Source organism: Cyprinodon tularosa, unplaced genomic scaffold (genome assembly GCF_016077235.1).
Source record: "Cyprinodon tularosa strain WSP-4 unplaced genomic scaffold, ASM1607723v1 ctg399, whole genome shotgun sequence".
In the NCBI taxonomy this organism is placed as follows: Eukaryota; Metazoa; Chordata; class Actinopteri; order Cyprinodontiformes; family Cyprinodontidae; genus Cyprinodon; species Cyprinodon tularosa.
Genome location: NW_024039117.1, coordinates 354,650 through 364,324, shown reverse-complemented (window position 1 = coordinate 364,324; position 9,675 = coordinate 354,650). Strand labels below are relative to the sequence as shown.

At 35.3% G+C, this 9,675-nt stretch overlaps 2 long non-coding RNA genes across 2 annotated transcripts; both read right to left on the bottom strand.

Annotated features, from left to right (window-relative positions):
* Positions 1–1,155: 1,155 nt before the first annotated feature.
* On the bottom strand, positions 1,156–1,791 carry LOC119791634. The gene is made up of 5 exons (XR_005281880.1): positions 1,719–1,791; positions 1,552–1,602; positions 1,436–1,480; positions 1,276–1,340; positions 1,156–1,196 (listed from the first exon to the last, which is right to left on the bottom strand). It is a non-coding gene; the product is annotated as an uncharacterized LOC119791634 (long non-coding RNA).
* A 1,299-nt stretch (positions 1,792–3,090) lies between these two features.
* LOC119791635 lies at positions 3,091–3,608 on the bottom strand. Its single transcript, XR_005281881.1, has 3 exons — positions 3,591–3,608; positions 3,237–3,513; positions 3,091–3,137 (listed from the first exon to the last, which is right to left on the bottom strand). It is a non-coding gene; the product is annotated as an uncharacterized LOC119791635 (long non-coding RNA).
* Positions 3,609–9,675: the final 6,067 nt, after the last annotated feature.

The following is a 9,675-nucleotide window of genomic DNA, read 5'->3' as shown; positions in this document are numbered from 1 at the left end:
AATAATTAAAGAACACTAAACTACATCGTAAAGACAATATTGAAGACTTTTCTGGAAGAAATGGATGCTTTTTAAATTCAATCCATTGTATTGTTGACGTCATCATCAGACATGCTAAGAGCAGTCTGGGAATATATTATTGCGTAACGTTTATCTGATGCACTCTATGATAATAGGGTGAATGCACTCTATTATTTTTTTATTTGAGAAAAAAAAATGTATTTTATTCCTTAATAACATTAATTTTGTTTACACACACATATATATCTATATAGATATATAATCCATATTGTAATGTTTTACATTACATAAAGTTGTATAATAAACTTGAACACAAATACTCTTGTATAAAATAGATTTTTTAAGAACGTTAAAGTTATCAGTTGATATTTTGGCGCCCTCTGGTGTACACATCAAAAACAGGAGAAGACCTCGTCATTAATGCCCACATTGTTTATTTTTTACAAAAACCAAACAGGGAATAGAACAAAGAACACATAACAAAGCCAAAGCATACATTATTAAAAAATAGTGGTTAGAAAAGTTGGGCAGAGAATAAAATAATTCAGAGAGAGAAAGAAAACCTTTAAAACTTATTAAGAACTGACTATACAAACATTCTAAGAACTATGCTCGCAAAACATGGTATCGACCTTTAGTCCCATTACATCAACACAGTTGATGTAAAACATTTCCATGTCTTCCTGATACTGGAAGGAAATTAAGAAGGGATCCTTTGCAGAACTGTATCCTTCAAGGGCCATTTTCTGCCTGGGCTTGCTCACCTGTAAGACTTCAGGTTCTCCTATTTCCCCACAGAATAAGGCTTTGTGCTGTTGAATCCAGTCCCATGCTTTATGCAAGTCCCTCAGGGTCTGTGTCTGTCCCTAAAGTATGAAAAAAGTACATAAAAAAACGTAAAATACTATATAGTATATATATACACACGTGACTCAATTCTGTAGTTTCAAAAGAGGTGATCAGGAAAAGAGCAGAACCAGGAGCTTGATGCTTTTCACCCTCGCTACACTAGCACTAAACATTAAACACACACCTTCGCATTGCCCTCTCCACCATCACCATTTCTGGGGGAAGTCTCTGCACTGGTGGACTTTGGAACCCTAAAGACCGGTTCCAGGAGTCCTTCAAGTAGATGGGAGGATTCTTCTGTCCAGTGAGCAAATCGTTGTCCATGCCTTTGAATGGAACAACAGGATCATTAGCACATAGTAAACTAAAATACAGAAGACATTGAAGTTTCCTGTGTGAAGGTACCCTTCAATGCAAAACCTCTCCATTATCTGGAGGCACCACCAACGGCGAATGGTTGGCATCTCCCACTTGAAAAAACAGGCAAAAGCAAGTATAATAAAAATTACAAGTGGCTAGAAGAATTTCAATGTAATCAACCCCCCAAAAACTAAAATAAACATACCTGGGAAAAGGTAAATGGGGTTGATGTGCTGATGCAGAGGGCATACTGTAAAACATCAAATAACTGTAACACACAGTTTGAGCCATGAGTAAAAGCTTTAAGTAAGCAGTGAATACCATTAACATGAAGATCCCACAGTCATGTCCGTTGGACTGAAGAGGAAAATGCTGAGCAAAGAGAAGCAAAAAGACACATGTAAAATGAGAGAAAAGTACAACAATATATGAGCGATAAATATGTGTTTTACTGCAAACATTTTACACTTTGATAATTACAAACATACTTCAAGGTCTCTCCCTGTCTTCTCAGACCATGGCCCTGGATCAATAAAGGCTGCAATGCGTCTGCATACATTTGAATTATAAATTCAGATTAAGGTGACACACTGAAATATGCAAGTAGCCTGAGAACGAGGCTTTTATGAGCACCTAGCCTGAGAACGAGGCTTTTATGAGCACCTAGCCTGAGAACGAGGCTTTTATGAGCACCTAGCCTGAGAACGAGGCTTTTATGAGCACCTAGCCTGAGAACGAGGCTTTTATGAGCACCTAGCCTGAGAACGAGGCTTTTATGAGCACCTAGCCTGAGAACGAGGCTTTTATGAACATATATCCAAAGAGACAGAACTGGCAATAGGCCACAACCAGTGAATCAATATAGCTTGAACCTAAATATATTTTTGTAGGCCTCGTCACCAAAACCATCTGGTCGAAGGGAGTCAAGAAACACTATCTCTCTCTGTTTTACCAGTAGAACCTGCAATTGATATTCTTTTTATTATCACATCATTAAACAGCAATACATATAAATCCTTCACTGAGATTATTTAAAATACAAAAATTGTCATTACGCAGAGGAGCTAGTGATCAGCAGCGTCCTGTTGTTGGCTCCATGCTGGGAAAACTACAAGGTCTTTAGTTGTCAGGTCCTAATAATACCAATATGCATTAATATTACATCATACATGTTGTATACACTGAAGAATAGAAAGAGTGAGGAGGACAGCAATATAGATAAATTCACAAAAATACCTACAGGCAGTGAACACAAAGGATCCACATCTGCCTTCCACAGGGGCACCACATACAGATTGAAGATGTGTATGTCTTTTCCCTTGTGAAAACAGAAAGAATGATGTTAAGCATTTCAATTGTTTCACAGGGCGTAAATATGAAGATCTAGGCAATTTAATTACAAATCTTTTTGCCGTTTCCTCTACTATTTTCAGGCAAGCATTTCAATCTGAAAAACATTGAAATTAACCAGTGATTAGACAGTTAGATATTACAGGTTTTATGAGACACATTTAAGAATACTTACATTTGATTCCATGCACTGACTTAACCCCAAGGACCAGAAATCCTCACGTGTAAGGCACACACTTCCCTCCTTCACAATTAGCTCAGCAGGTGAACAATCCTGGTCCAATATGTAACATAGCTAAATGAAAGAAAATTTAAATATTTCAGGAGAAGTTATTACATTTAGGGCAGCAATGTGAGAAAGGAGAGGAGATTAAATTAGCAGAGCCAGTCAGGCGCAGATTCAGAGCAAAATATGTCAAAGCATACAAGAGCCTCTTGAACTGGGTTCACATCCCGTTCCCACTTTGCTCCAGAAAAACAATAGGAATGCTCCTGCTGCCAGTCCCTAGAGGAGTATTCGTGGTCGTTGAGGAGCTGCCCTTCAGATAGTTGCTCATCTGGTTGTATATATGATGACAACATTTTTTCAGTTATTCTCATGAAGTAAAAATATGAACACAAAGACACAGAAGTGTGGAACATCTAAAAGCACTTACTTGTTAACCTATAATAGGGCCTCAGTCTGGACACATTGACCTTCATGGTTGTTGATCCCTTCAGCACAGTGGCCACTCCCTTTTTTGTAATGTTTCCAATCTTGTAAGGTCCTCTGTGCTGGCTGGTCAATGTGTCCCCTGTACGTGGCCTTTTTGAAGCCCCTGAAATCAGACATTCATCCCCAGCCTCAACAGTTGCGACACGGGTAAATTTGCGTTTCCGGTCTCCAAAAGTCCTTTGCTGTCTTTCCTGTGCCATTTCAATATTTTGAAGAACCTTCAAAAATAGAAATGCACTTTAGGCAAGATTGTAAAAAAAATCTTATTTCTAGTATTTTCTCAACATTTACAAACCTTGGTATTAAGATTGTGTAGGTACTTCAGTCAGCCGTTTATCGATTTCATCCTCTGCATCACCAACCTCAAAGTTGTCTCCCATTGGACAGGTATTCATTATCTCGGGCAGACGTGGGTGACGGTGGAACAAGAGGAAGTATGGGGTGTATTTGGTTGAAGACTGATAGCAAAAAAGTTCATGGTTATCTGTTTTCAGATATTTTGTGCAAATGAAACACTAGTGTACTACCTGCTTGGCAGTGTTAATTCCATAAACAACTGCAGGAAGGTGAAGGTCCCAGTCATTATGGCTTTCGTTGACATACTTCCTCAGAGCACGCTTTATATTTTGATTTGTCCTTTCATCCTAAATGAAAGATATGTTTTTTCATAAATAAAGCAACTTGATTTAAACATGGAAGTTCTTGCAAAACAAAGGCTAAATACCTGTCCATTGGTCTGGGGGTGGTATGCACTGGACACAGCATGCTGGATGTTCAGCAGTTTAAAGATACTGTCATTGAGCTGCAGGGAACACATAAATATCTTCAAAGGACTGAAGTTTGCAAAAATGTCAGAAGAGAAGATGGATAAAATTTCACCTGGTTCACAAACTCCTTCCCCATAATTAATGAGCCATAATTAATTTGTTTTACATTACCCATCAACATCCTTTGTGATGGTGAGCCAATAATACCCAGCAATAACCCTGTCTCGAGTGGCCCTCCTGCCATTGTGGTTGCCAGTACCAGGATTATTGTGGCACTCCATCAAGACAGATGTTCTTTCTTTCTCAGAAAGTACCACAAGCCGCATGAACTGCCGTCTGGGACCAACGTAGAAGAGTCTGCTGTCTGTTAGAAGAATGGTTGGATGGAATGATATGAAAACAGTATAAATAAAACATATTTTATGTTTTTTTTTTCATGCAAAGACATAAAATTTAAAGCATACAGATATTTTTGTGCATCCCAGAGAAATGCAGTAACCCAAACAGCATACAAGATAAAATATATAAATAAATAATTTAAAATTGTAAAAAATATGATCGCATTTAACATTTTAAATATATATTTTTACTTTGACCGTAACATGCTTGCTAGAATAAAAAGTGAAGGAAATAAGAACATAATCTTCCTAAATGTGAAATACATTCTATATTGGATTTAAAATTGAAAAGACTGCTTTCTCAGGGACAAAAAAATATATATATCATTCTTATTTAAACATTAAATGGACTTATAAACTACATAATTATTAAATGAATATTTTTTCTGGCTGGTTTTACTTTTTAATTTTCTTACCTTTAACTTGAAAATGTGGAGACATCCTTTTTATTTTTTTTCTGGAATAAAAATCCAAATTTTCGGGAAATGTTCCCTTATCAATGAAAAACTGCAGGTATCGAAAGGTAGCAAATGAATCCATTGTGGGATCAGTACTGCAGGAGTGCATCGTTAAGTACAGAGTAAATCAAATATTTAAACAAATTTAAATATTAACGCTGTGTGACGTATATTTGCGCATGCTCAGAGCAGTCAAAGTAACAAAGAACTTTTTTTTATGTATTTCTGTTTTTTTATTTTTAGAAAATGCAATATTGATGAAAATACAAAGATATACAAAAAGAAACCCATGCCTCTAAAAAATACAAAAGAATAAAAACGTAAGAAAAAGGAAATATTGCCACCGGAAGTTATTCTGTTCGCGCAGGCGCAAATGAGCTGATGGTACGGATCGTTTTTTTTTTTTTTTCACTTAAAGTCACAGAACCATGGGCGTAGGTTTGGATAGGGACCATAGGGACATGTCCCTACCAAAATTTTGAACCGACCTAATTGTCCCTACCAATAATTGGATGTGAGCAACATGTTTATAATTTACAGCAGTAGTTGTTGCAGCAGTGGCTTCTTTTCCTCTCGCAGCTCCTCTGCCTGCTCTCTCCTGTCCCTTTCACGTAGCAGCGCATGGAACTGTGCTGCGCTGTTTAACTCCACTCTCATTGGTTGTTCTGCCTTAGGTCCCGCCTTCTCTCCCTTGATAGGCTGTTTTCTAGTCCGTCTGTGCTTGGAGCACAAAATTGAAAATGTATTCACACTAGAATGCTGCGGTTACTACAATTAATATTAGGTTGCAAAACTAGTCCCAATAAAAAAAGGAATATTATGTACACTAAAAAACAAAAACCTTTTTTTTTTTCTTTTTTAAAACGAAATATTCTGAGTCAGCCAGGAGTTCTGAAGACTGCTGGAAAAATTGGCAAATAAAGGCTGTAAGCCATCAACATTTCTGATTCTTAGCCACAGCCAATTAAGAAAGAAAATGTGAGGGTTTCCTTTTTACCGATATTTAGTTGCTATTACTGTTTTCATTTTTTGATGACTCTTTCAGGTATAATTATTAGCAGGTGTTATTTCTTTTATAGAGTAGCCTATAACAACAAGAAATGGAGCCTAAACATCTGCTATTTTTTGTTTAAAAAGCATAATTAGGGTTCCACATAATAATAATAATTTAATTGACTATTTATACTTCTAGAAATAGGATAAAGACAAGAACAAACAGAGGAAGAATATTAACATTGATTTTATCTTACATAGATTTCCACAGTCTATAAGTAAATTAGTACAAACATTAATGTCTGGTAAAAATGCTTGAATCTGACTGTTTATTTTGGATATTATTGAATTACAGATAAGATAGTGTTATATTGTCTTTTATAATTGTTAAAAGTGATTTTATATTTTAATAAACTTAGGCTCATGCTCAGTGTTGTGTTTGTAGATGATGCCACTAAAAAAGAAAATAGACATAAGGAGCTATTTAAACAGTCAGACAGTAAGCAATATAGGACAATGATAAAAGGTTGTGTTACATTTAATCCTTTACTATTAAAAATGCACTTATACATTATATGATTATAGGAAACACAGATATCCAGTAATAATGATCCAGGGCAGCTTGTAGGTGAAGCAGCTGCCCTTCAGTGCTTCAGGTGATGTCTAAATAAACCAGGTGATACTAAAATATTTCCTCTTGATGAGTTCTGGATGGAGAATATTGACAGACAAAAACATTTTTTTTAAATCTTATATATTATATATATATATATGTTGTAATTTAAAAATTTTGGTATAATTACTGATCTAAGTGGGTTGCTCTGTCGGAGAAAGGCATATTTTACATTTTTATTATGTTTTAGAGTCTCTATTCTTCAGTTAATGATGAATCACTCACTAAATTAGTTGACGATTATTGAAATAATCAATGAATACGATTCATTTTTTCAGTCCCAGATAAAATACATGAAATGGGCGACACAGAGTAACTACAGCCCAGATGTTCCACTTTTATAGTGAAGTTAATATTTTAATGAATGTATTATTTTGCTTGATACAGAGAGAGCATAGTAGGTAAAAAAAATATAAGAGTGGGGTTTAACTCTGCACAATTCTATATCTTCAGAAGACCTTCTCTCTTAGTCGTTCAAATGAAACCATTTTCAAAGTGGAAAACAGTCCTAATTTCACATTGATCAGAGCCGGTGATACTTCAAACATTGATAAACAGCATCTAATGAGTGTAGAGCTTATAACATTTTTATTAATGTAGCAAAATGATGCTTTTCTCTTTTAACAATGAATTCCTCTTATCAGTACGGATGCTCACACCGTGCATAAAAAAGGACATGCATATTGCATAGCACCAATGACAACCGACTGATAGTGTCCCTACCAAAGTTCAAATCAAACCTACGCCCTTGCACAGAACAATATATAAACAAACAATCAAACAAACAAATAAATATGCCAGGGGGTATTTCACAATAAACAAGTACAGTTAGGAGAAAATAAACAAGCAATTATACAAACATATGCGCTGGGGAGTGTCATATATATATGTGTATGTATTATACAAATAAATATATCTTTTACAACATTAAATTGTCTAGAATTTCTAGTTGGGAACAGACTGTTATGGTTTTTTGAGCTTTCTGATGAGAAGAAAGATGAAATGTATGAAAATATTGTTTGACTTCTATTAAATAAGCTTTAAAATCCGATTTTTTTTTTTAGAAATTTAAATTTATGCAAGTGAAATTTGGCCAACAAAATTAAAAGATTGATAAGAAAAGGTTTGGGAAACATTTTACTTTGCAGTTGAAAGCCAAATAAAATGTTTTTCCAATGAAGCTGAAAATTTTTCATAATATTTGAATTCACATAGTTGCAAAAGTGTAACCAAAATGTCTTAGAGTATGGACACAACCAAAACAAATGTGTTACAGTTTCTGGGAGAAGATTACAAAAAGTGCAGTTCACAGGAATATCAGGTTTAAACTTTTTTAGGTAGTCTTTTACAGGATAAATCCTGTGAATAAGTTTGAATGAGACTTCTTTCACCTTGTTAGTGAGGAGAAAGTGATTGGGTAACAGCCAAGTGTATTTCCAGGAGACATCAGACACAAATCGGTTCCAATATGATAGAACAGCAGGAACAGACACCACCTCTCTCTGCAAGAGGGATCTGACTGACTTATTGTTCTTACGAAGCGATGAGGTGAGACATATTTTGCCAACAGGAGAGTCCATGGGAGTCAGAGAGGGAGATGAAGAAGAATCAAGTCTTGGCCTCTGTCTATATAACATGCAGATCCCAGACGAAATGGCACCAAAAACCATTCTCCAGAAGAAATAGGGAGGTCAAATTTAGAGAGAAATCCCTCATAACTCAATAATGTGCCATTGTCATCAAACAGTTGATCAACCAGAGTAATGTCATGCCTGAACCAAGAATCCAAGAACAATGATCTTTTCTTGTACAGGATGTCCTTATTGTTCCAAATAAAATACCGGTGAGGCGAAAAGTTGTGCTTGTAGATAAGTGACCATGACAAAAAAGCCTGACGGTGAAAATTAGAGAGATTGATGGGAAGTTTATGTACATCAAAATTACACACCAGGAAGAAGGTTAAACCCCCAAGTTTTGAAAAAATGTAATACGGAATAGTATTCCATATAGAAGTTTGAGATGCGAAGAACTGGCGAATCCAATTTATTTTGAATGTGTTATTTAATGTGGAGAAAGATAAACAGTTAAGCCCTCCGTTTTCATATGAGTTTATTAAAGTAGATTTTCGAATGTAATGTATTCTATTCTTCCAAACAAAGTTAAAGAGCAATTTGTCTATTTCTTTTTCAGTGCCTTTATTAAGATCTAAAGCCTGAGCAGCATATGTAAGCCTAGAGATGCCTTCAGCTTTACTAAGTAGAATACGACCTCGTAGTGAAAGATCCCTAACCAACCACTGATTAAGTTTCTTTTTAGCTTTTAGAATTAAAGGATCAAAATTTAAGGAGCTACGATTTTTTTGTTCTTTTGTAATGGTTATGCCTAAATAAACAACCTTGTTTTTAACTGGAATGCCTTCAATTGATGTCTCAGTGCAATCTTTAACTGCCATAATTTCACATTTTTTGAGATTCAAATGCAGACCAGAAGCTTTTGAGAAATTATTTAATTCTTGAATTGCTAATGAAACTTCATCCTTGTCCTTTAAAAACAGGGTAGTGTCATCAGCCAGTTGTGTTAGGATAAGTTCTTTTTCTGCAACAATTAACCCTTTCAGAGGACTGGTTTTAATATGATCTGCCAGAAGCTGAGCTACCAAAAGAAACAGGTAGGGGGAGACTGGACACCCCTGTCTGATTCCTCTGCTGATGTTAAATCTAGGAGAGGAGCCATTCCTTAATTTGATAGAACTGTTGTTGTTTTGATATAGAGTTTTGATAATCGTTAGAAATAGCTTTCCAAATCCAAACTTTTCTAAACTTTGAAATATAAAGCCATGTTCTACAGTGTCAAAAGCCTTATAGAAGTCTAAAAATAAAATAAGTCCATTATCAGAAACAAAATCAGGATAATCTAAAATATCAAGAACAAGTCTTATATTATTTGTGATATGCCGATTTTTCATAAATCCTGATTGAGTTTCGTCAATGATTGAATGAAGAACTGATTTTAATCTTTTAGCGATCACCAAGGCTAATATTTTATAGTCGGTATTGAGAAGACAGATAGGTCGCCAATTATCGAGAAATAA